We start from the raw sequence: 27881 nt of genomic DNA, 5'->3' as shown, positions 1-27881 counted from the left end.
CCAAAACATCAGCCAGGAAGCATAGGAACTGAGAAGTGATCTGTGGTCACCACCTGCAGAACCACTCCTTTATTTGGGGTGTCTTGCTATTTGCCTATAATTTCCACCTGTTGTCTGTTCCATGTGCACAGCAGCATGTGAAATTGATTGTCAATCAGTGTTGCTTCCTGAGTGGACAGTGTGATTTCACAGAAGTGTGATTGTCATTGTGTTGTTTAAGTGTTCCCTTTATTTTTTTGAGCAGTGTATATAATACTATATAGTCCATCATGCTGAGAGTTGTAGTTTTCGTTTGGAGCAGCTGCTGAGCCACAGGCCGTATCATGGAATGCAGGGAGTTGTAGTTAGTAACTAACTGCGACTCCCAAATTTAATTAAAAAAACATCAAAAAGTCACATCAAAACAAAAATGGTACTGGGAAAAACAACAGATCGGAGCACAAGACATGATCCCTCATACAGGCCCATATAAGGAGAAATAAAAAAGTTATAGTTATCAGAATAGGACAAATTTCCCCCGCATATGTGTAACTTGTGATGTTACGCATATAGAACTAATTATGCAAATTAACATGGCAATATTTTTTTGCAAGAAAGGTGGCAACCCTAGGTGTAATGTACTGGGAGTTGATATTACATTGCAATGTTATTTACTGGGAAAGTGTATTGGGAGATCTCAACATTTACAGGGAAGGGATAAAAGGGGGGTGTCATGAATAAGGATGGGGTGTAATGTTAAGATGGATATCCTCATTGTACTGGGCAACAGATCTGGACCTGTGATACTAAACTGGTTTGACTTTGGACCACATCAGGGAGAAGAGTCTAGGTACCCTCTTGGTCTTCATCCGTTATTCAGCCTCAAAATGTGAAAGCTAGACATCTGCTGCTAGAGGGTGCTAGGTTGCTCCACAAGCATGGTCCCGATATGGGTAGCAGCCAGCCCAAACAACCAGATGTTATGGGTGTGTGGCACCAGGAGGTCAGACAGTTAAGCGTAGTCAGCAGGTTAGCTCATTCACTGTAGTCTTAGAGTGGTACCCAAGGATGAAGCAGAGACGTAGTCTAATACAGGCAGAAGGTCAAGGCGGGTAGCACACATTCAGGTCAGCAATCTGCGTCAGCAACATGAATAACAGTACAGTACAGGAGGGGTCTGCCAGAACCGGAAGCCAAGAAACAGATGCAGGTCAGGATGCACAGGACAGCAGAATCAGAACAGCGCACATTTGCAATAGACACAAGGAACCAACAATGCTTAGGCCATCTCAGGAAGAGCACCACTCATGTGGTGTCCCGGTACTGGACCTGGTCCTGTACCTTAGTCGTGGGTCCCCATAGTCAGAGTTCCTCCGTGCTGATAGGACTCTCTTGGTGGATTAACCTCTAGTTGCCTCCTAATGTCATTAAAAATGTATATATTTAATATATTTTATTATAGTGTAATTAATGTACAGGACCTTAGGTCATGTGATATTTAATAATTCAGTTATGCTAAGGTTAAGGACTAGAGATGAGCGAACTTACAGTAAATTCGATTCGTCACAAACTTCTCGGCTCGGCAGTTGATGACTTTTCCTGCATAAATTAGTTCAGCCTTCAGGTGCTTCGGTGGGCTGGAAAAGGTGGATACATTCCTAGGAAAGAGTCTACTAGGACTGTATCCACCTTTTCCAGCCCACCGGAGCACCTGAAAGCTGAACTAATTTATGCAGGAAAAGTCATCAACTGCCGAGCCGAGAAGTTCGTGACGAATCAAATTTACTGTAAGTTCGCTCATCTCTATTAAGGACCTTTGGGTCATGTGATAGGTCATGTATGTGATGTACCATAATGCTTTGTACTAGGACTGACAGGTTTGGGGAACCAATAAGCTTTGATCCTGCCCCTTCTGTATATAAGGGAGTTGTATCCAATAATCTCTCTCTTGTATCCTGGATATGAAAGAAAGCAGATCTGTTATTGCAGTGACAAGACAATCTAGGCCTTAAGCCTTCCACTTCAGCCGCATTCTAAACCGTGAGTTAATCCAACTCCATCCTACGTCACTACTGAACCTAAACATACCCCTAAATTCAGTGGAACATCGTACAAAAGGAATCAAAGCTTATTTCCTACAAAGTCCCAGCCAACCTGTGAGGAGCCTAAATCCCAGTCCTCTTGTAAAGTCTGTTGTTAATTGCATTCTGCATAAAATCTGCAGTAAAGTTATTTCAAGTTTATTACAACTCCGGCTGTGGACAATCCTTTATTCCTCCCTATCGCTTTTGGGACGGGTGGTGGTAGGATATATATATACATATATATATATATATATATATATAGATATATATATATATATATATATATATATATACAGAGGAAACCGCACCCTGGCCTCACGACAATCAAGAGTTAATCCTATACCCAGCAACACTACATTGCAACACCCCTGTTCAACCCTACACCCCCAAGCTACCACACTCATTTTTGTTGGATGTCTCTGGCATTGCAATTTAACCCCATTCACTTGAAGGAGGATGAGCTACGATACCAAACATATTTAATGGGCAAGAGTAGTGCTATTTCAAAGAAAAAGAAGACTTTCCATTATTACAAAGAACCCCTCCAAGTCTGGCTCATAGCATATTTTTTTGCTTGCGCCATCCTAATTTCTTTTAGCTTTTTTTTTTTATATATATATTTATTTATACATGTGTTACCATGTGTTACATGTGTGAGACCCTAGAGAGAGACAACTTTCTCATTCAGTGTTTCAGTATTCTTGTTTTCAGCTTCTCAAAGAAAGATTTTCTGCTTCTCATGATCAAATGTGCGCTGAAGAATACAGAGGTCCAGGCTCTGGGGTGGCCAGTCAATTGTTCTGGGAACACCAGCAGTTTCTCTGTTTCACAAATATCTCTTGATCTTCACAGCGATAGCTCAGGGTTGTTAAGCCACTGGAAATGTTTTTCCCCAATCAAATGTCTTTTGAAACAACAGCAGAACACTTCATTATGTATTGCAATTGTTTGTACTTAGGTTGGATTCACAAGCTACATACTTATTGCAGAATTTCAGTAATGAAATCTGCAATAACATTTTACAAAAAAAAAAAAAAGAATATATATATATATATATATATATATATATATATATATATTTTACAGTACAGGTTGTTTTTTTAGTATTTAAATAAACCAAGAAAACTCTGCTCAGCTAATGTTGTGAACTTTCACTACAAACGTCATTAAATGGGCACTGTCATTAAAATTATTTATTTGCATATGATAGAGCAGGTAAAATAAGATTTGTAATTTACTTCCTGTAAAACATTTTTTTTATGTCACTTCCATGGCCTTATACATTTGGCCACTAGGGGTCTCCCTTCTGGTCCAGACCACATTACGTCTGCTCAAAAGCACAGACTTTGGTCTCCATAGGCAGACTTTTAAGCAGACGGAATGTGGTCTGGATCAGAAGGAAGACCCCCTAGTGGCCAAGGCTGTAAAAGTGACATAAATATATATATATATATTTTTTTTTTATAGAGAGTAAATTTTAAATCTTATTTATTTTACCTGCTGTATCATATTCAAATAAATATTTTTAATGACAGTGCCAATTTAAGCGAGTGAAATCCATGATGACAATCTATACCAACAACCAGTAACGTACCAAGGGGGGTCGGGGGGGGGGGGGGCATCCCGCAACGGGTGCCACTTTCAATGAGGGTGCCAGGGGCGGACTGACCCGCCGCCACAACTACTGAGGATCTGGGACACTAGTCCCAGATCCCCAGCAGACAGCGCTACATTCTCCTGTATGCGCGATACACGCACATACAGGAGAAGGTGTCTCCTCTGTGTGGGCCACAGCTACACAGAGGAGACGTGACCTCCGCCCCCACGCAGCACGCAGTACAGACGCCAGTGACGTCACTCATCCGGCGCCTGTACTGTGGAGGGGAGAAGATGTGGGCCCTGCAGCTCAGGAGATCGCTGCGTGGGATATCAGGTGAGCATCCTTTTTTTTTAACCCTGCCTATACCTACAGGGAAGGGGGTGGGGTGCTCTGCATATACCTATGGGAAAGGGAGGGAGAGGGGGGTGTGCTCTGCATATACCTATGGGAAAGGGAGGTAGAGGGGGGTGTGCTCTGCATATACCTATGGGAAAGGGAGGGAGAGGAGGGGTGCTCTGCATATACCTATGGGAAAGGGAGGGAGAGGGGGGATGCTCTCCATATACCTATGGGAAACGGAGGGAGAGGGGGGGTGCTCTGCATATACCTATGGGAAAGGGAGAGAGAGGGGGGTGCTCTGTATATACCTATGGGAAAGGGAGGGAGAGGGGTGCTCTGCATATACCTATGGGAAAAGGAGAGAGAGGAGGGGGTGCTCTACATATACCTATGGGAAAGGGAGGGAGAGGGGGGGTGCTCTGCATATACCTATGGGAAAGGGAGGGAGAGGGGGGTGCTCTGCATATACCTATGGGAAAGGGAGGGAGAGGGGGGTGCTCTGCATATACCTATGGGAAAGGGAGGGAGAGGGGGTGTAGCCCTGCATATACCTATGGGAAAGGGGGGGGTGTAGCTCTGCATATACCTATGGGAAAGAGGGGGGTAGCTCTGCATATACCTATGGGGAAGGGGGGGAGTGTAACTCTGCATATACCTATGGGAAAGAGGGTGGTAGCTCTGCATATACCTATGGGAAAGAGGGGGTAGCTCTGCATATACCTATGGGAAAGAGGGGGTGAGGGTGTAGCTCTGCATATACCTATGGGAAAGGGAGGGAGAGGGGGTGCTCTGCATATACCTATGGGAAAGGGAGGGAGAGGAGGGGGTGCTCTGCATATACCTATGGCAAAGGGAGGGAGAGGGGGGTGCTCTGCTTATACCTATGGGAAAGGGAGGGAGCTCTGCATATACCTATGGGAAAGGGAGGGAGAGGGGGGTGCTCTGCATATACCTATGGGAAAGGGAGGGAGAGGGGGGTGCTCTGCATATACCTATGGGAAAGGGAGGGAGAGGGGGGGTGCTCTGAATATACCTATGGGAAAGGGAGGGAGAGGGGGGGTGTAGCCCTGCATATACCTATGGGGAAGAGGGGGTGTAGCTCTGCATATACCTATGGGAAAGAGGGTGGGGTGTAGCTCTGCATATACCTATGGGGAAGAGGGGGGTGTAGCTCTGCATAAACCTATGGGGAAGGGGGGGTGTAGCTCTGCATATACCTATGGGAAAGAGGGGGGTAGCTCTGCATATACCTATGGGAAAGAGGGGGGGGGTAACCCTGCATATACCTATGGGAAAGATGGGGGTTGTAGCTCTGTATATACCTGTGGGAAAGAGGGGGGGAGTGTAACTCTGCATATACCTATGGGAAAGAGGGGGGTGTAACTCTGCATATACCTATGGGAAAGAGGGGGGTAGCTCTGCATATACCTATGGGAAAGAGGGGGGTGTAACTCTGCATATACCTATGGGAAAGAGGGGGTGGGGGTGTAGCTCTGCATATACCTATGGGAAAGAGGGGGTAGCTCTGCATATACCTATGGGAAAGAGGGGGTGGGGGTGTAGCTCTGCATATACCTATGGGAAAGAGGGGGGGGGTGGGTTTAACTCTGCATATACTTATGGGAAAGAGGGGGGGGGTGTAACTCTGCATATACCTATGGGAAAGAGTGGGTTACCTGGCTACCTACCTACCTGCCCTTTTACTGTGCCGGACACCAAGGAGGGCATTATTACAGTTTGTGGGCCTATAGATGGGAAGATTGTGTAGAGGAGGGGAGGGCAGTGGAAAAATGCAGAGTCTGACATGTTTTTCCTGCAGATGTTAAGAGATCCACATGGCGGAAAGAGGAAAGAGGACGCCGCTGATCAGAAAATACGTTATTGTGAGTCCCAAAATGTGTTTCTTACATATATAAATTTTAATTTATTGTGTGTGGGATTTGGGTGGAATAGGATCGTGGCAGAAGATTGACGAGCTGCAGAGCCTAGCAGGGGCCCTTGCCTTTTTTTATGGTCCGGGGGCCCCGAGTGTTGTCATTTCGCCCCTGGGGGGAGGGGAGAGAGGGGGTGTAATTAAGGGGGGGTGCGTGTGTGTGTGTGTGGGGGGGTGCCAAACAATGGGTCCGCCCCGGGTGCCAAATGCTCTAGGTACGCCCCTGCCAACAACGAAATGCATGTGGACTTTATTTCAATTTTTTGTGCAGATTTTAGGTCTTAGTATTTACATTGTGTCTTCACCAAAACATTTGTGTAAAAAATGTAGCAACCAGGTACTTACTCTAGGTCAAGAGGGAATTAGTAAATGCATTACAAATAGTTAGGCTGATCACATTTTCTTGAGACAAAAACAGGACACTGGGATAGCAAAAACAGGACAGGGATATACACAATTTTAAACTCCTATACTGCCCCCATATATAGTTATAAGCCCTCTCTGCACCCCCTATATACTTGTAGGGCCACTATCCTCTATGCCCCCACAGACATACTACCCCCAGTGGCCCAGCCATACTGCCCCACTGATTCGGAGCTCCACTTTTCTTCTGGTCCAGGGTTGGGACCTAATGCTAGTGCCCTTCCTTTTTTGTTCTCCAGTTAAAGGGGTTATCCAGCATAAGGTGATTTTAGTACGTACCTGGCAGGCAGTAATGGACATGCTTAGGAAGGATCTGCGCTTGTCTTGGGGCTAAATGGCTATGCTGTGAGATGACCAAAACACTGTGGCTAGCTTTATGTGAACTTGTACAGTAACCCCCCCGACATGCGATGGCCCCGACATATGATAAAATCGACATAAGATGGCCTCTCAGAGGCCATCGCATGTCGATGTCAGCATCGACATACGATGCTTTTATATGTCGGGGCCATTGCATTAACTGTTATCCGACAGCGCAAAATGCTTAAGCTGCTGTTGGATAGCAGTTTAAGCATCCCGGGCAGGACACAAGGGGTCAGAGGAAGTGACGGCGGCATGAGCTAGGGCCGCGCGCTCCGGGGCTCCGCCCCCGCCCCCTGAGCCCTCGGGACGGACGTGGAGCCGGCACGAACCCCGTAATGCCGGGACGCTGAGAGAGGAATGAAGCCAGGGTCACATGCCTACCTGGATGCCCCGTGAGAGTTGGGGGCGCTGGTCCCTGGATTGGGCCGCGGGAGGAGCGAGGTGGAGGCGATGCGACGCTACGCGATGCTTTCTGTGGGACTGCTGACAGGAGATGGAGGTGGCGGGGCGGATGCCGTGTGCTGCGGAGGAAGACGCCGGAGAGAAGATGAGAGAGAGGGAGGTGCGGACTTTTTGCAGCCAGTAAGAGAGAGGAGTGTCGGGCTTGCTCTGGAAGCCCATATAAGGTGGCCCCTGCCTCACAGTGCAGTGTAGCGGTGGTGAGGTGGAGGAGTGCACGTGTGGGGCCCCGCTCCTTGCTGGGATTCTTTCAGGCTGGGCCAGACCCTCTCTTGTGGAAAGGAGAAAAGAACTGAGAAACAAACCAGATACCACATTTATAATTATTTTGGCAGCCTTAAGCCGGTGAGTTATCTCTCCCTCCTAGTGTGGTAGGACATTTAAGTAGGTAGTCTCCCCGGATTGAGGAGCCTAACATGGGGAGAAACTGTTATGAAACCTACTCATGGACTTCCTCTAATAGGTTAAACCAGTCATTAATAGTGTTGAGCGGCATAGGCCATATTCGAATTCGCGAATATTCACGAATATATGGACGAATATTCGTCATATATTCGCGAATATTCGCATATTCGTAATATTCCCGTTTTATTTTCGCATAAACGAAAATTCACATATGCGCAAATTCACATATGCGAAAATTAGCACCTACAAAAATAAACATACGCAAAAATTCGCATATGCGAACATTAGCATATGCAAATTTTCACATATGCGAAAATTCGCACATCAGTCTCACACTGTAGTATTAGAGCCTTCTTTACACCACACAAGCTGGAAGCAGAGAGGGATGATCACTGTGATGTGTACTGTGAAAAAAAAAAAAAAAAAACGAATATTCGTAATTACGAATATATAGCGCTATATTCGCGAATATTCGTGAATTCGCGAATATGCGATATTCGCGAATAAAATTTGCATTGCGAATATTCGCGAGCAACACTAGTCATTAACATCTCTGCAACATTATGAACAGCAGCAGCCCCCAGTACTGGTCCCATGTGGAATAGATAACATTGGACATTGGACGTCAGATACCCTGCCTGGTTACTTCTTCTAGCGACAGGGTGAGTTATAGTCATGGCAATGTATATGACCAAGTCCCGCCTCTCCCCCCTGTGGTGGTTGGCAATTGTGGAGCAGCCATTGAGTTTGATAAATGCCTTTAGGAGGCAGATATGCATTTTACCAACTGATCCCCTCTGTGGGGTTTTTTTTTTTTGGCTGCTACGTATGTGAAGGGAGCTGCAACACTTCTAACTACAGTGGTAGTGGTGCTCCAATCCTGCTCTACCTAGGCTAAGCCCTAATGGATAACAGGGGTCTTGGGAAACTGAACTTTCCGTGTGTTGTGGGACTGGTGCCCCCCCTCCTTCCTCTAGGCATCCTTTTTCCAACCATGAAGACCCTGTTGCCCATAACGAAATTTGTATGGACTTTTAAGGAATTTGGGCAATATATCTATGGCCACACAGATGTATTTACGTTCTGTCCTATTGATGTTTTTCAGAAGACTTATCCCTCCCTCTCTCTCGCCCATATACAGGAGAAGTCTGGACTCACGGACCAAATCGAACAATTGGGCCTTATTAGACCCCCTCCTCCATGAAATTGGACTCTTGCCCTGGATCCTACAGAGGGCCTATAAGATCAGTGACTTTAGGGGGTGACTGGCCCGCCTATTATATAAGGGGAGCTTGAATATGCTAACGAATTTTTAGTTGTATATTATTATGTTATACTTGGCAGCGGATACTGATAGATCAGGCTGTGATATCCTCTGTCTAAAGTGTATTCCTGAACCGTGTTGAGCCACGAATCCTCACCTTTGTATGTTGTAACTAATTTGGATGCAAACTATTGGGTGGGAGGGACCTATGGTGTATAATTTTGTTAAGACAATAAGTGGCACCTGGGTGGTGATACGTACACCGTACAATTATAAAGCGAATAGATAAAGTGGGAGAAATGGCCCCTAAGGTGAACCCCAGAAGATCAGGGGGTAGCTCGCCACAGAAAGATAAGGGGGCTATGGGTAAACTGGATAAAATATGGAAGTCTCCAGCTGTGGGTATTAAAACTAGAACCCAGAAGGATCTCTCTCCTAGTAAAACAGGTTCTAGGTACTCGGTTCTGGAGGTGGAAGAAATTGAGGACAGGCAGACCGTGCCCCCCCATGGGTACGCAGTTGTTGGAGGAGATCTTGGGAGGGGTTAAAAAATATAACTGTGCAATTGAGGAGATAAATAAACAACTGGGTGTGGTATCTACTGAGGTATCACTGATAAGACATGACATGACTAAGATGAGAGATAGGATTTCCAGACTAGAGGAAGAAATCCCTAAAACAGAAAAAAGGATCAATGCTTTGGAAGAGGAGGTCAAGGACTTAAAAAAGGAGAAGATATCCATTAAAGATAAGCTCACTGATCTTGAAGATAGATCTAGACGTTGTAATATAAGGATGGTGGGGTTCCCTGAAGGGGTAGAGGGGGGGGACTCTGCTATCCAGTTCTGCAGTGGGTGGCTGAAAGATGTGATAGGTGAAGGGCACTTTAACCCAATGTTTGGGATTGAACGAGCTCATCGGGTCCCAAGGCGGATACCCCCTCCGGGGGGCCCCCCTAGGACAATCCTAATCAAGCTATATAACTCCCAGGATAGGGACACGATTCTTAGGAGGGCAAGAGAGGTGAGGGACCTACAGTATAATGGGCAGAACATTTTTTTATATCCGGATTTCTCCTGGGAGACTCAGAGGAAACGGGCATCCTTTCGGAAGATAAAAAGGCGGCTAAAGAATGCGGGGGTGCCCTTCTCCCTTCTATTCCCAACGAGACTCCGGGTAGAGCATAAGGGAAAGGTAGTAATATTTGGAACCTCACAGGAAGTCTCAGATTGGATGGATAAAGAAGGCATGTAGTATAAGATATTATCGTGGCATTAGGGGTTGGAAGTATTAGCTGAGTATTAAATCTACGTCTGGGGGGGTGGGGGGGCTCGTGGGGTGTCACTAGGATAGGAATGCATAGTAAAAGTACGGTGCATTATGGGGAGGGGGGAAGGGGGGGTGGGGGGGAGGAAGGGAATGGGAAGGGGGGAGGGACGGCACGGGGAGGTGGAGAGAGTTATCTTTTTTTTTTTTTTCTCTTAGGCTAATATGTCTTCAAGTTGTTAGTTTGGAACGTGCGAGGTATGTCGGATAGAATTAAAAAGTGTGCAATCTTTGATCATATTCGGAGGTGCCTTCCTGCGATCATATGTTTAGTCGAGACCCATAGGTCAAGAGATGAGCAGATACTACCAAGAAAGTGGGCCAAAGAAGAATACCACTCCAGACTTTCTTCGTACTCTGCGGGAGTTTCAGTATATGTTCATAGGAAGGTACCATTCAAAACAAAAAATGTAAAGGTAGACAAGTATGGTCAATACGTATTTCTTTATGGAATGTGGGAAAATAGGGCCATTATTTTGGCCTTTGTTTATATCCCCCACCTTTTAGAGTGGATGTTCTGAGGGACCTCGTGAGTTACAGCGAAAGGAAGACACATGCGGCTTTATGGATAGTTGGAGATATGAATAATGTAATGGACCCCAGTATGGATAGATACAAACTAGGTAGGGGGGAGTGAAACAGCATTGGCGAGGTACTGTGGAGAGATGAATTGGGTTGATGGGTGGCGGAAACTAAACCCAGGAGTTAGACAGTATTATTGCTTTAGCACTTCATATAACACTGCTTCCCGAATTGATCTATGCCTTTTTATGAGAACGCGATGATCTGGACCAGTAGGGTGCAGTATAGGGCTAAAACCCTATCGGACCATTGTCCAGTGGTTGTGGAAATTGGAGGCAAGGCAATGGGTGGGGAAAGGTTGGGCTTTTGGCTCAACCCCCACTGAATAGAATTAGTGGGAGACCAGGATTGGTTTAGACAGGAAATAGAAGCATTTTGGGAGATTAACTATAACTCAGCGAGCCCTCAGATAGTATGGGATGCCATGAAGGCATTCTTGAGGGGCCTATATATAGGGAGAATTAATAAAAAGAAAAAGGAATTCGCCCAGGAAGAATCAATGCTGAATAGTAAAGTGGCAATATTAGATGCAGGGATAGATGAGGATAGTGGGGGTGAACGGCTGTTAGAATTGAATGCAGCCCAAGAGGAGTACAAAGAATATCTACTCAAAAAGGCACAAAATAAACTATTCTTTAGTGGGCAATTTAACTTTTTTGAGAAAGGGAAACCAAATAAGACATTGTCAAGATTACTTAAAAATCAAGGTGAGGAATGTGGTATTATTGCTTTGAGGAGGGTGGATGGCAGCATAACCACAGAAAAAGAAGAAATAGCTCAAATGGTTAGCTCCTTTTTTTCTAATCTCTATATAAGTAGCAACATTAATAGAGTTGACGTAATGGAATTTTTGAGAGGAATTAATATCCCAAGTTTAACAGAGGATACCAGGGATTCTTTGGATTTCCAATCTCCCTCCAGGAATTGGAGGAAGCATTGGCATCAATTCAGGGGAATACATCCCCTGGGTCCGATGGTATTCCATTCCAGATATATAGGATATACTCAACCCTACTACTTCCAAAACTGCTGGGTATCATTAATGAATCCTGGAGGGGGGGTGTTCTCCCTAAATCAATGTGTGAGGCTAACATCAGACTTATTAGGAAAAAAGATAAAGATCCCTTGGATTTGGGTTCATATCGCCCCATCTCCTTGCTTAATACGGATATAAAGATAATAGTGAAAGTATTGGCAAGGAGATTAGATAAAGTGGTGGAGGTAGTGGTGGGGAGAGACCAGGGGGGATATAGGCCACGAAAAACGGTCCACGGCAATATCCACTAGGTATATGAGGCAATCCAAAGCGGATCCCGGGGCCCCCGCTCCATTCTGTCACTGGATGCTACTAAAGCCTTTGACAGGGTGGAGTGGGGATACCTTTGGGAAGTTTTGAGGAAGGAGGGGGTGGGCCCGAGATTTTTGAGTTATATTCAGTTATTATATACTAATCCGGAGGCGAGTGTAGTGGTGGATGGAATCCCCTCCTACCCATTTAAACTAAGTAGAGGAACAAGGCAGGGCTGCCCCCTCTCACCCTCTTTATTTTTAACCCTTAGCGGCTTGGATAAGAGATAACAATTTTTATGAGGGATTTGGAGTAAACGGAGAAATAAATAAGATTTTACTATTTGCAGACGATGTTCTTCTTTTTGTAACTAACCCACAAGAAAAAATACATCGGATCATGAAGCTGTTCGATGTGTTTGCTCCTTTATCTGGGTTGGAGATAAATTGGAGTAAATCTACTTTGCTCCCCCTAGATGAAGATATTGGGGATATGGTGGAAAGATTATCCATGTAAAAAAAAAAAAAATGTTTCCCCTATTTGGGAGTAAAAATAGCAGCCACAAATGATAGGTTTGTGACTAATAATATACGCCCCCTATTAAATAGCCTAGCGAAGAGAGTAGAAGTTTGGATTAAAATGCCCTTTTCGATGTCAGAAAGGATGGCTATAGTAAAGATGGTGGTCCTCCCACAGATCCTGTTCTTCCTTAGTGCCTCGCCAACGTGGATCGGCAAGGGGTGGTTCCGGAAGATAGAAGTGATACTGGGCAGATTGTTATGGGGAAGGAAAAGGGTTCGTTTGAAGTATAGATATTTTATGGCCCCAGGAGATAGGGGGGGATTGGATATGCCCAACTTTCTTGTTTATTATTTGGCTGCGCAATTGGTACGAGTTGTGAATTGGAGAAATTCTAGATATCTGGAGAAGATTGTAGTAGATAAGGAGAAAGAGAATATTTATGAGGTGTTGAAATTAGATGATTATGAAGAGAAGGGTTTAAATAGCACGATGTTACTGCACAAATTTAGAAAAATATGGGAGAAATTAAAGGAAGAATTACATATAGAAAATAGTTTTGGGTTTACACCTTTGTGGGGTAACAATAAATTTAAAGAATTGGTGGATTGTGAGTCAACTTTTTGGGATAGCAAGGGTATAAAACGATTGGAACAAATATTTGATAAAGGACAACTTGTCTCATTTGATCACATTAAAAGGGTGTATGATATTAACGATAAGGATTGGCTGTATTATTGGCAGGTTAGTCACGCAGTCCATAACACGATAGATAAGGAGGTATATGTAACACAGAAACACAACTTTATAGAAGCACTAATTCAAATAGAGCACTTTAAAAAAAAAGGAATATCAATTTTCTATAAGAAATTAAATAAGATTATTGGAATAAGGGGGACTGATAGAATTAAAGAAAAATGATCTCGGATTGTGGGTACTGTGTCTGAAGACGATTGGGACATTATGGCCCAAAATATAAGTAAGGTTTCTCGTAATATGGAACATAAAATTACACAATTTAAGATATTACACAGGACCCACTATTCCGCGCTTCATTTATATAGGTTGGGGGTGAAGATTACGTCACAATGTGTTAAATGTGGTTTGGATGAAGCGGATTTTCTACATAGCTTTTGGTCTGGTGAAAAGATATCGGTTTTCTGGGAATCTGTAATAAAAGAGGTAGAAACTAAAATCTCCGTGAAGATTCCTCGTACGATAGAGTTTATACTGTTAGGAGCTATTGGTAATATGGGGAAATACGAGTGCTTAATACATCGGATTCTGTTCTTCGCTAGATTGATTATACTAAGGAATTGGATATCCCCTAATGAACTGCAGATGGAGGAATGGAAGGAAGGGTTAAAAACCATGAAAGATAAGGAGTTCAGGTGGATGAGGAGTAAGCAGGGTCAAAGAGAATGTAGAAAGATTTGGAACGTATGGTAGATCCCTTTTTTTTTTCCTTTCTCCTCTCTCTCTCTGTGTGCCAGAAGGTGGGGTGGGGGTGGGGCTGGGGGGGTATTAATAATGAATAGGTACACTTTTCGGATGGAGATAGGGACAAGTATGGCTATATGGCCTTTTTTTCTTTTTTGATTGATGTTGATATGTATATCTGAATCGTATACGGTAATTTTGTAAATTTTATATTTAAAAGAAATAAAAGAAATTATAAAAAAAAAAAAAAGCATCCCGGGCAGGTTCGCTTACCTATTCCCGCTGCTCCGGGTCCACATTGCGATCCTCCGGCGTCTTCCGCATCTTCTCCAGGGTCCGGGCCTCGCTTTCCAGCATCATTATTACGTCACTACGCACGCCGTGCCCGCGCAGCAGCGTAATAACGTCACCAGAAAGCGAGGCCCGGACCCTGGAGAAGATGTGGAAGAAGCCGGAGGATCGCGAAGAAGACACCGGAGCAGCGGGACAGCATCGGGAGCCCCTGGGACAGCATCGGGAGCGGTGAGGACCTGGTCCGGAGCGGCGGGGACAGGTGAGTATAACTTCCTATACTTTACATTGCACGGATCCCTCAACATACGATGGATTCGACAAACGATGGGTCGTTTGGAACGAATTACCATCGTATGTTGAGGGACCACTGTATTTCCTGTTTTCAGTTTTCTTGTTTGCCTACAAATCCCAAGATACCATTTTCCTCCTTCCCACACATCAGCCACCCCCCCCCCCATTGAAACATAAATGAGCTGCAGACCTGTGGTCTTCAATCAGGATGCCTACAGCTGTTGCATTAGTTGCATATTGAGCTCTCTCCCACCAAGAGACAGGCTCCCTGTCATCAGCTGACTAGTGAGTTAGGTCTCGACCGCATTGCAAGCTGTAAAAATCTGAGACAACAGTCATTTTGAATGCTGTTAAAAATAAATATTGGGGCGATAATCACATAAGAATTGTGAGAAAACCGTCACACACAAGTGCAGACACTATATTATGAACTACACTAACTTTACAGCCCCTGTAGCATAGTCAAATAAAAAAAAATTCCCGGAATACCCCTTTAACTTTAGTTCTAAGCATCATGTCTGAAGAAAGCCAGGCACTGTTCATCACCTGCCCAATATCATCCCTACATCCCTACTGATGGTGGTGGCAGCATCATGCTGTGGGGGTGTCTTTCAGTGGCTGGGACAGGGAAACTGGTCAGGGCTGAGGGAAAGTTGAATGGAGCAAGTACAGACATATTCTTAAAGGGGTACTCCACTGTCCCAGTGTTCGGAACATTGTGTGACGTCATGAGGGGCATGGCCGTCACGACCTCCGCAGCCCTTACCCAGCGTTTGGAACTCAATAATATGAATGCCGGGGCAGTGGAGTACCCCTTTAACCCCTTAAGGACCCGGGGTTTTTCGGTTTTTGCATTTTCGTTTTTTCCTCCTTACCTTTAAAAAAATCATAACTCTTTCAACTTTGCACCTAAAAATCCTTATTTAGGTTTATTTTTTGTGCAACCAATTCTACTTTGTAATGACATCAGTCATTTTACCCAAAAATCTATGGCGAAACAGAAAAAAAATCATTGCAAGACAAATTTGAAAATAAAATGCCATTTTGTAACTTTTGGGGGCTTCTGTTTCTACACAGTACATTTTTCGATAACAATGACACCTTATCTTTATTCTGTAGGTCCATACGGTTAAAATGATCCCCTACTTATATAAGTTTGATTTTGTCGTACTTCTCGAAAAAATCATAACTACATGCAGGAACATTTATACGTTTAAAATTGTCATATTCTGACCCATATAACTTTTTTATTTTTCCGTGTATGGGGCGGTATGAGGGCTCATTTTTTGCGCCGTGATCTGAAGTTTTTAGCAGTACCATCTTTGCATTGATAGGACTTATTAATCGCTTTTTATTCATTTTTCATTATATAAAAAGTGACCAAAAATGCACTATTTGGGACTTTGGAATTTTTTTGCGCATACGCCATTGACCGTGCGATTTAATTAACGATATATTTTTATAATTCGGACATTTCCACACACGGTGATACCACATATGTTTATTTTTATTTACATTGTTTTTTTTTTATGGCAAAAGGGGGATGATTCAAACTTTTAATAGGGGAGGGGTTAAATGATCTTTATTCACTTTCCCATAGGGACCTATAACACTGCACACACTGATCTTTTACATTGATCAGTGGTTTCTCATAAGAAACCACTGATCGATGATTCTGCCGCTTGACTGCTCATGCCTGGATCTCACTCACTGAGCAGTCATTCGGCAATCGGACAGCGAGGAGGCAGGTAGGGATCCTCCAGCTGTCTTGTAAGCTGTTCAGGATGCCGCGATTCCGCCGCGGAGATCCCGAACACCTCCCTGAGCTAACCGGCATGGTTTCACTTTCACTTTAGACGTGGCGTTCCAAAGGGTTAATAGCGCGCAGCACCGCGATCAATGCCGTGCGCTATTAGCCACGGGTCCCGGCCGTTGTTAGAGGCCAGGCCTGACCCCGCGTTATATATCGGGAGTGGACTCATGACATACGTGTACGTCATGGGTCCTTAAGAGGTTAATGACAACCTGATCCGGTATGCTCTGGACCTCAGACTGGTCAAAAGATTCATCTTCCATCAAGACAATGGGGGGTATTTACGAATAATGGCTGTGGTATGTGGTTTTTTTTACTCCTTTTTTTTCATGAGTGGCTTTTTAACTGACTGCACCAAATTTACAAAAGGCTCAAGTCGGGCTATAAATTTGGTATAATTTTAAAAATGACATATTTGTGAATTTACCCACCTTACAGGTGAGTGTTACAGGAAGCTCTTTCAGAGGTGATTCCTTGTGTGTTAAACTTTATTGTACCAAATAACCAGACTTTTAAACATAAACTATAGTATGCAGAATCTTTGCAGATATGCACGATGCCCATATTTTTTGTGATCGACATGCATGCTTGCGGCAACATATATGTTATAGGTTTGGTGCGATTGATAGACATAATTATGCACAATTAAAATTCCCTATCCCCTGTGGGGCAGGGCAGATTCATCTGCTAGTAAACCAAAAATAAAAAACTATAAATTATATATAATACATGCAAGTGTGAACTCTGATTAAACGGACATGCATGCCACATCGTAAGCCATATGAAGTATGATATATATAGATTTGTTTTAAAATTATACATTTTATTTGTTTTTATAATTTTTGGTAAAAACATAGCATGTTTTGAAACGGTTAATTGTATTCTGTATAAAAGCTCCCCCCCCCCCCAACCCTGATTACTATGCCTGATGAAGCCGCGCAAGCGCGGTGAAACGCGTTGCATTATCCCACTAAAATCGCTTTTACCCACCTGACGTGTCTGTCCTTGGTCAGCGCCGTGGAGACCCGCCATCCCCTGGAAGTCGATCCCCATTTGCTGTCTACTTGGTTGGGAGGCTGCAGACCGGACCATATTACTCACCCACGCTGACCACCTGGGGTAAGAAGCTTATCAAAAGCGGGTGGTTTTACCCTATGGAGCGCTCTCTCTTGTTTTATAGACTTTTAAACATGTCCATCCAAACCATATTGAAAAATGTTTCTAAATCTTTTTAGTAACATTTTTTTTATAGGAAAGAAATATATTTATATTTCAATAACAAGGTGGCCTGCTTATATTAATGAGTAATTTAAAAAAAAAAATTGTAATGTTTGTTTTCTATGCCATTTTTGTTTATGGAGGTGATTTGCGCCCTTTTTAAGGGTTTGCGCCAAATTTTGCAACTTTTTAAAAAGTCGCATTTTCATCAATTCCTGACCACTGCAAGAACCCCACTGAAAACACACATACTGCTGCCAAGGAAAGGAATGTGCGTAAATGAAAAGGCGCAAAAAACACACTGCGCCAAATTTTTTGCACCAAATAAACCCCAGAAAACAAGGGTAAAGTGCTTCTTAAATACCCCCCAATGACCCTAAGCACACAGCCAAGACAACTATGTGGCTTAGGGCCAACTCTGTGAATGAGTGGCCTGACTTCAGCCCAATCAAACATTTGAGAGGATCTACAGAGAAGAATGGTGGAAAATCCCCAAATCAGGTGTGTAAACCTCATACCAAAGAAGACTGGAGGCTGTCAGCCCTGCCAAAGGGGCTTCAAGCTAAGTACTGACTAGTGTTGAGCGGCATAGGCCATATTCGAATTTGCGATATTTAGCGAATATATGGACGAATATTCGTCATATATTCGCTAAATTTGCATATTAGTAATATTCGCATTTTATTTTCCCATATGCGAAAATGCGCATATGCGAAAATTAGCATATGCCAAATTAGCACAAGCGAAAATTCGCACGCCAGTCTCACACAGTAGTATTAGAGCCTTCTTTACACCACACAAGCTGGAAGCAGAGAGGGGTGATCACTGTGATGTGTACTGTGAAAAAAAAAAATAATATTCGTAATTACGAATATATAGTGCTATATTTGCGAATATTCGCGAATATGCAATATTTGCGAATAAAATTTGCATTGCGAATATTCACGAGCAACACTAGTACTGAGTAAAGGGTCTGAATACTTATGTCAATGCAATATTTTAGTTTTACCTTTTCAATAAATGAGCAAAGATTCCTAACATTCTGTTTTCACGTATTTATATTATTTTCACTTATCTATTTTAGTACAGGGCTGCAACATAACAAAAACATAAATAAAAGTAAAGGGTCTGAAACTTTCCATATTCACTGTATGTGCACTGTACTTATGTTGGACATAATACACATTTTATGTGTTTCTGGAGCAATTTTTGCACACAATGGGGAGATTTATCAAAATCTGTGCAAAGGAAAAGTTGCCCAGTTGCCCATAGCAACCAATCAGATTGCTTTTTTTTTATTTTCAAAGAGGCCTGTGAAAAATGAAAGAAGCGATCTGATTGGTTGCCATAGGCAACTGCTCCATTCTTCCTCTACACAGGTTTGGCAAAATCTTCCCCATTACCTGTAAAATGCCTACAAGAACACCCCCCCAAAAAAATGCACGCCAAAAAAGCAATACAGACCTCATTTAAATTTGAGGCTCAGTGGGGCAGTTTATCATTTCTTTTTTACTTTCTTCTGGTCTATGTTATGTGGGGGGTTTTTTTGCGCAACGCTTCTATTGTGTGTTTTTTTTTTTTTTTTTTTTCATTTTTGCAGTTTTTTTGTTCTACTAGCTAAGTGTTTTTTTCCAAACTGGTCTTGGTAGACACTTTTGGATGCAGCGGTCACTAATTTATCATTTGTGCATAATCAAAAATTGTAGAGAACCCTCAGTGACACTCTAGAAGCCTGCTGTATATTGTAGGAAATGGAGTTGTAGAATAATTTAGTTAATGTTGGCAGACTTACCCATTATTTATTGCACACCGTGAGGCTACATGATAACTTATTGTATTTTTTGCCCTATAGGACGCACCGGCGTATAAGACGCACCCAATTTATAGGTGCAAAATCTAAAAAAATAAAGATTTTGAACCAAATAGTGGTCTTCAACCTGCGGACCTCCAGATGTTGCAAAACTACAACTCCCAGCATACGGCAACCGTAGTTAACCAAACGTGGTGCGAACCCAGCCTAACTTTTTTTTTTTATCAACTGGTGCCAGAAAGTTAAACAGATTTGTAAATTACTTCTATAAAAAAAATCTTAACCCTTCCAGTACTTATCAGCTGCTGTATACTACTGAGGAAGTTGTGTAGTTCTTTCCTGTCAGACCACAGTACTCTCTGCTGAATCCTCTGTCCATGTCAGGAACTGTCCAGAGCAAGAGCAAATCCCCGAAGCAAACCTCTCCTGCTCTGGACAGTTCCTGACTTGGACAGAGGTGTCAGCAGAGAGCACTGTGGTCAGATAGAAAAGAACTACACACATTCCTCAGTAGTATACAACAGCTGGTAAGTACTGGAAGGATTAAGATTTTTAAATAAAAGTAATTTACAAATCTGTTTAACTTTCTGGCACCAGTTGATTTAAAAAAAAAATTGTTTTCCACCCGAGTACCCCTTTAAGATGAAGAATACCGTATTTTTCGCCGTATAAGACGCACTTTTTCTTCCCCAAAACTGGGGGGGGGGAAAGTTGGTGCGTCTTATACAGCGAATACACCCCTATCACGGCAGTCCCTGCGGCCATCAACGGCCGGGACCTGCGGCTAATACAGGACATTAGTATTAACCCCTCAGACGCGGCGATCAAAGCTGACCGCCGTGTCTGAAGGGAAAGTGACACTAACCCGGCTGTTCAGTCGGGCTGTTCTGGTCCGCCACGATTTCACCGCGGCGGTCCCGAACAGCCCGACTGAATAGCCGGGTTAGTGCTTACAGGACACCGGGAGAAACCTTACCTGCCTCCTCAGTGTCTTCTCCGTTCAGGGATCCCCTGTATGGCCGGTGCTCTCCTTCCTAGTCATCACGTCGTCACATACGTGCGTCGGCGTGCGTAACAACGTGATGGCGGCGACGGAGAGCGAGGATACCCGGCCGGCAGCAGAGCGGCGGCCAGAGCGACGGGGACACGGCGACAGCGATGGAGCAACATCTAGGGCAGCGGTGACAGGTCCGGAGCGGCGGGGACACGTGAGTATTACCTCCTATGCAGTGGTCGACCACGTTTTTGCCTGCGGTCGGGAAACCGCATACGGCCGAAAACGAAGCCGACCGGAGGCTGCGGTTCACTCCGGTCGGCTCATAGACATACATTTAATACGGTTCCCGAAAACGGCTGAGTGCGGGCGCTGCGATTAAGCCCCGCCCCCCCTCCTCCCAGCCGTATACGGGAACCGTAGTTAACAAAACATGGTGTGAACCCAGCCTTAGCCTGAAGGATAAATACTGTAGGATAATAGACTTAACTGGATAGATACTTGTCTTTCTTCAGCTATATAACTATGTAATGTTGGGATTCCCCCCAAAAATTTAACAAACTGAACATGAGCACATTTAAAAAGTGTTGTATGCTGTTGAGAATACATTACTTTACATGATGGTACATTGAGTGCCTACAGGTCTACAATGACATACTTTTAGGGACTCTGTGTACCCCCAGGAAGATATAGGAGCATGGCACTGACATATGAATAAGCCCTTATCTTAAGGATTGAGATATAACTGCTTAGACTTGTATTAGAAGAACAGCTCAAACATTTGTATGTAAATCCCATTAGGTGCAGATTAGTGTTGGGCGGGAATATTCGCATTTCAAATTTTTATCGCGAATATCGCAAATTTGCAAATATTGCAAATATTCTCTGCCTATGCGCATATTCCTTCTTTTCCCTTGTGGGCCAATTAGAATTATGCAAATACACTTGTCAGAGGTTATCAGCGACATCCATAGCAACCAATAGTAAAGTTGGCCACCCCCTCACTGTTTTTTCCTCGAATATGCGAATATGCGTCTATATATTCGTGAAATATCACAAATTCGAATATGGCCAATGCCGCTCATCATTAGTGCAGATATGACATAATCCGTCAGATAGAGACATTTGTAGCACAGAGGTTTGGCTGTAGATCACACGTACGCTGCCATCAAACTGATTGTTGAAAAGTCAAGTCTCAATCAGTGTCCTCATGAGGCTACGACAAAGTACATTACAGTCTGTTGGTTTGTAACTAGTTGGAAACCTGCAATACACTTAATTTAGTGCCATATCCTTGAAGGACAAACATGTTTTATTTGTCAATCTAACATATTCCTTTTTTTTTTTTTCCTTCTTGTGCTATAATATAGCGCCACCCTGTGTGCAAAGGATGAAATAATATTGTGGACCCATGCATTTCCACAGCTGCACCTAATGCCAAAAGTTAGTTTAGCTTTCTAAAAAAAATACACTCATTGGCAAAAAAAATGCACCAAGATCAAGTAAAACTTTCTATGCGTCAATGTAATGGTGATATATGTGATTATAATATTAAAGCGGAAGGATAAGCCTATTCTAGCCTGGATTCAAGATGAGATACGGTTGAGCATACTCAGTTTACCGCCCAGTATATATATGCTCTAAAGACAAATGGCAGCTTGTGGCGTGTTGAAGAGCTCAAACAGCAGAGTGAGCTGTACCCCATAGGAAAAGCAAGTTTAAAGAGGAATTATACAACTTCCTCTGTATTATACAGCAGCTGATAAGTACTGGAAGATTTTTTATTAGAAGTAATTTACAAATCTAAACAAAAAGGAAAGCACATACGTGCACTCACCGCTCAGCGGAGACAGTTCGGTATGGGAGTCCAGTTCACGGGGAGGTGGATCACAGCATCAGCGCAGGTGTAGTGGCCCTCAGAGGCTACGCCAGCCACTCAGAAGAGAAGGAGCCACATTTGGCTTTTGGAAAGCAAATTTAGCTGAAATGGTTTTGGGGGGGCATGTTGCATTTAGGAAGCCCCTATGGTGCCAGAATAGCAAAAAAAAAACATGGCATACTATTTTGGAAACTACACCCCTCAAGGAACGTAACAAGGGGTACAGTGAGCCTTAACACCCCACAGGTGTTTGATGACTTTTCATTAAAGTCGGATGTGTAAATGAAAAAAAAAAAATTTTCACTAAATGCAGGTTTTTCCACAAATTTTACATTTTTACAAGGGGTAATAGGAGAAAATGCTCCCCAAAATTTGTAACCTCATCTCTTCTGAGTATGGAAATACCCCATGTGTGGACGTCAAGTGCTCTGCTGGTGCACTACAATGCTCAGAAGAGGAGCGCCATTGAGCTTTTGGAGAGAGAATTTGTTTGGAATGGATATCGGGGGGCCATGAGCATTTACAAAGCCCCCCGTGGTGCCAGAACAGTGGACACCCCACATGTGACCCCATTTAGGGAACTGCAGCCCTCACGGAATTTAATAAGGGGTGCAGTGAGCATTTACACACTACTGACGTTTGACAGATCTTTGGAACAGTGGGCTGTGCAAATGAAATATTAAATTTTTCATTTTCATGGACCACTGTTCCAAAAATCTGTCAGACACCAGTGGGGTGTAAATTTTCACTGTACCCCTTATTACATTCCGTGAGGGGTGTAGTTTTCAAAATGGGGTCACATGTGGGGGGTTCCATTGTTCTGGCACTATGGTGGCTTTGTAAACACACATTGCCTTCAATTCCGGACAAATTTTCTCTCCAAAAGCTCAATGGCGCTCCTTCTCTTCTGAGCATTGTAGTTCGCCCGCAGAGCACTTTACATCCACATATGGGGTATTTTCTTACTCAAAAGAAATGGGGTTACAAATTTTGGGGGTCTTTTTTTCCTATTTCCCCTTGCGAAAATGAAAAAGTTAGGGTAACACCAGCATTTTTTTTTTCATTTTCCCATCCAAATGTAACAAAAATTTGTCAAACACCTGTGGGGGTTAAGGCTCCCTATACCCCTTGTTACATTCCGTGAGGGGTGTAGTTTCCAAAATGGGGTTTTTGCATTTATGTCAGAACCACTGTAAAATCAGCCACCCCTGTGCAAATCACCAATTTAAGCCTTAAAGGGGTACTCCGGTGGAAAACTTTTTTTTTTTTTTTTAATCATCTGGTACCAGAAAGTTACACAGATTTGTAAATTACTTCTATTACAAAATCTTAATCCTTTCAGTAATTATTAGCTGCTGAATACTACATAGGAAATGGTTTTCTTTTTGGAACACAGTGCTCTCTGCTGACATCTCTGTCCATTTTAGGAACTGTCCAGAGTAGGAGAAAATCACCATAGTAAACATATGCTGCTCTGGATAGTTCCTAAAATGGACTGAGATGTCATCAGAGAGCACTGTGTTCCAAAAAGAAAAGAAAATAATTTCCTCTGTAGTATTCAGCAGCTGATCAGTACTGGAAGGATTATTTTTTTTTAATATAAGTAATTTGCAAATCTTTAACTTTCTGGCACCATTTGATTAAAAAAAAAGTTTTTCACCGGAGTACCCCTTTAAATGTACATAGTGCGCTCTCACTCCTGAGCCTTGTTGTGCGTCCGCACGCAGAGCATTTTACGTCTACGTATGGGGTATTTCCTTACTCAGGAGAAATTGTGTTACAAATTTTGGAGGTCTTTTTTTCCTTTTATCGATTGTCAAAATAAAAAGTGTGGGGCAACACCAGCATGTTAGTGTAAATTTTATTTTATTTTTTACACTAACAGGCTGGTGTAGCCCCTAACTTTTCCTTTTCATAAGGGGTAAAAGGATAAAAATCCCCCCAAAATGTGTAACTCAATTGCTCCCAAGTACGGAAATACCCCATATGTGGCCTTAAACTGTTTACTTGAAATACGACAGGGCTCTGAAGTGAGAGAGCGCCATGTGCAATTGAGGACTGAATTAGGGATTGCAAAGGGATGGACATAGGGGTATTCTATGCCAGTGATTCCCAAACAGGGTGCCTCCAGCTGTTGCTAAACTTCCAGTATGCCTGGACAGTCAGTGGCTGTCAGGAAATGCTGGGAGTTGTTATTTTGCAACAGCTGGAGGCTCCGTTTTGGAAAAACCACTGTACGATACGTTTTCATTTTTATGGGGGGGGGGACAGTGTAAGGGGGTGTATAAGTAGTGTTTTACCCTTTATTATGTGTTAGTGTAGTGTTTTTAGGGTACATTCACACAGGTGGGGGTTTACGGTGAGTTTCCCACTAGGAATTTTAAGCAGGGAACTCACTGTAAACCAACTCCCAGCATGTACTGATCGCTGAAGGGCATGCTGGGAGTTGTAGTTATTCAACAGCTGGTGGTACGCAACTACAACTCCCAGCATGCCCAGACAGCTGTTTGCTGTTCGTGCATGCTGGGAGTTGTAACTTTGCAAGATTTAGAGGGCCACGGTTTAGAAACCACCGCACAGTGATCTCCAAACTGTGGCCCTCCAGATGTTACAAAACTACAAATCCCAGCATGCCCAGACAGCAAACTGCTGTGTGGGCATGCTGGGAGCTGTAGTTTTGCAAGATCTAGAGGGCTACAGTTTAGAGACCACTGTATAGTGGTCTCCAAACTGTAGCCCTCCAGATGTTGCTAGGCAACTCACCGGCTTCCGTAGTCTGCACCAGGGAGCCGCACGTCATCGCTGCCCGCTGCTGCCAGCGCCAATGATAAGTGACCGCCGGTCACAGGACAGTTCCCCCGTTTTGCCCGGACTACTGTGAGTGGGCAGAACGGGAAAACCAAACTTTAACCCCCCCCCCACCCCGCCCTCGATCTGGTATCGTCAGCCAGGGACCCGCCGGTTATGGCAGACATCAGCGATCGCGGCATCTGATCACGGCATCTGCGGAAATGAGGGCGTGCATTAGATTATCGGATCATCAAAAATGGTGGCTGCAGGTCCCCTCACCTGCCTCTGTCCATTTCCAGGGGTCTTTTCCTCTGGTCTGAGATCGAGCAGACCAGAGCAGAAGATCGTCGATAACACTGATCAGTGCTATGCCTATGCATAGCACTGAACAGTATTAGCAATCAAATGATTGCAATAAATAGTCCCTATGGGGACATAAAAAGTGTTAAACAAAATTACATTTAAAAAAAAAATAGTAAAAAAACTTTTAAAAATCCCCTCCCAATAAAAATGTAAATTGTCCCTTTTCCCATTTTATCCCCAAAAATCGTAAACTTTTTTTTATAAACATATTTGGTATCGCTGCATGCGTAAATGTCCAAACTATTAAAATATGTTAATGATCCCGTACAGTGAACGGCATAAACGTTTAAAAAAAAAAAAAAAAAAGTCCGAAGTTGCTTTTTTGGCACTTTTTATTCCAAAAATAAAAATTAATAAGAAGAGACTTAAAAGTTTCAGATACGCAAATGTGGTATCGATAAAAAGTACAGATCACGGCATCAAAAATGAGCTCCCATACCACCCCGTATACAGACAAATTAGAAAATTATAGGTCGTCAAAATAGAGGGATTTTAAAACATATTAATTTGCTTTTTTAAGCGGTACAATAATAGAAAAGTATGTAATCATGGGTATCATTTTGACGTATTGACCCACAGAATAAAGAAAACAGGTCATTTTCACTGTAAAATGTACAGCTTGAAAATGAAACCTGCAAAATTGCTGTTTTCTTTTCAATTTCCCCACACAAATATTTTTTGGGTTGCGCCATACATTTTATGGTAAAATGAGTGATGGCATTACAAAGGACAATTGGTCGTGCAAAAAAACAAGCCCTCATATTGGTCTGTGGATGAAAATATAAAAAAAGCTATGGTTTTTAGAAGGCGATGAGGAAAAAACAAAAATGCAAAAATAAAATTGTCTGGGTCCTTAAAGGGGAACTCGAGTGCAAAACAAATGTTTTCAAATCAACTGGTGCCAGAAAGTTAAACAGATTTGTAAATTACTTCAATTAAAAAATCTGAAGCCTTCCAGTACTAATCAGCTGCTGTATCATACAGAGAAATTTGTGAAGTTCTTCCCAGTCTGACAACAGTGCTCTCTGCTGACACCTCTGTCCATGTCAGGAGCTGTCCAGATTAGGCTGCTTTCACACGGCCGTCTAGACCCGTCCCGTTCTCCTCCCGTCAAAAAAAAAAATGGACTTAAAAAAAAAAAGGACAATAACGGATGCAAACGGATGTTATCCACTTGTGTCCGTTATTGTTCAGTAAATAAGCAAAAAAAAAAATTTGTTCTGAGCATGCTCAGAAGTAAAAACGGATCAAAAAATGAATTGAAAACACGGATGCAAATGGATGACATGTTAAATTTGCTGTATCGGTACTTTTTCCCATTTTTTGCCAGTCTGAATTGACATGGGGGTCTCAGGACCCCCCTTGGCGATGTGCCCATGTGCTTTTTCCGGAGGAAAAAAAAAACTGCATGCACCATCTTTTCTCCCGTAAAAATCGTGACATCAATGGGATTATTCTACAACCGTTTGTAATCCATTTACAAGCAGCAACAACGGAACCAAAATGGGGGGAAAAAAACGGAAACAGACAGTCGGGTGAACGCACCCCCATTGAAAACCTCTCCTGCTCTGGATAGTTCCTGACACGGACAGAGGTGTCAGCAGAGAGCACTGTGGTCAGACTGGAAAGAACTTCACAAATTTTTAAATAGAAGTAATTTACAAATCTGTTTAACTTTCTGGAGTCATTGATTTGAAAAAAAAAATGTTCCCCTTAAAGGCAAAATTGGACTGTGTCCTTAAGGGGTTAAATGATTAAAGGGGTCATCTCTGCTGACACCTGATGCCGTCTCAGGAACTGTCCAGAGCAGGAGAAAATCCCCATTGCAAACCTATGCTGCTCTGGACAGTTCCTGACAAGGACAGAGGTGTCAGCAGAAAGCACTGTGGACAAGACAAAAAAGAAATTCAAAAGCAAAGAATTTCCTCTGTAGCATACAGCTGCTAAAAAGTACTGGAAGGGTAAAGATAAAAAAAAAAGAAGTGAGACACCAGGTGTTTCAAACTTTTACCAGAATTTTTTGAGTTTGGAAGCTTAAAGGCCCTCAAAGGACCCCCGTGATCTCTCCTACAGCACCCAAAGTTCGTCTGGTGCAGCGCTGGAGGCTTGTGACGTCACGGCCACATCCCCTCAATACAAGTAAATGGGAGGGGCTTGATGGCCTATAGACATGCATTGAGGGGGCGTGGCTGTGATGTCATGTGCCTCTGCCCCGTATTGCCAGTCATCCGGCATGGAGGACAGTTCGCTCTGTGCACCGGATGTCTGGGGTGCCGCAGCAGAGATCGCAGGGGTCCCTTTGGATATGGGATAAGATGTCTAGGGGTGGAGTACCCCTTTAACCCCTTAAGGACACATGACGTTCTCATACGTCTCCATTTCCGAGTCCTTAAGGACACATGACGTATGAGAACGTCATGTGTTT

Source organism: Hyla sarda, chromosome 7 (genome assembly GCF_029499605.1).
Source record: "Hyla sarda isolate aHylSar1 chromosome 7, aHylSar1.hap1, whole genome shotgun sequence".
Classification (NCBI taxonomy): domain Eukaryota; kingdom Metazoa; phylum Chordata; class Amphibia; order Anura; family Hylidae; genus Hyla; species Hyla sarda.
The sequence above is the reverse complement of the archived record's forward strand: the minus strand, read 5'-3'. Positions refer to the sequence as shown.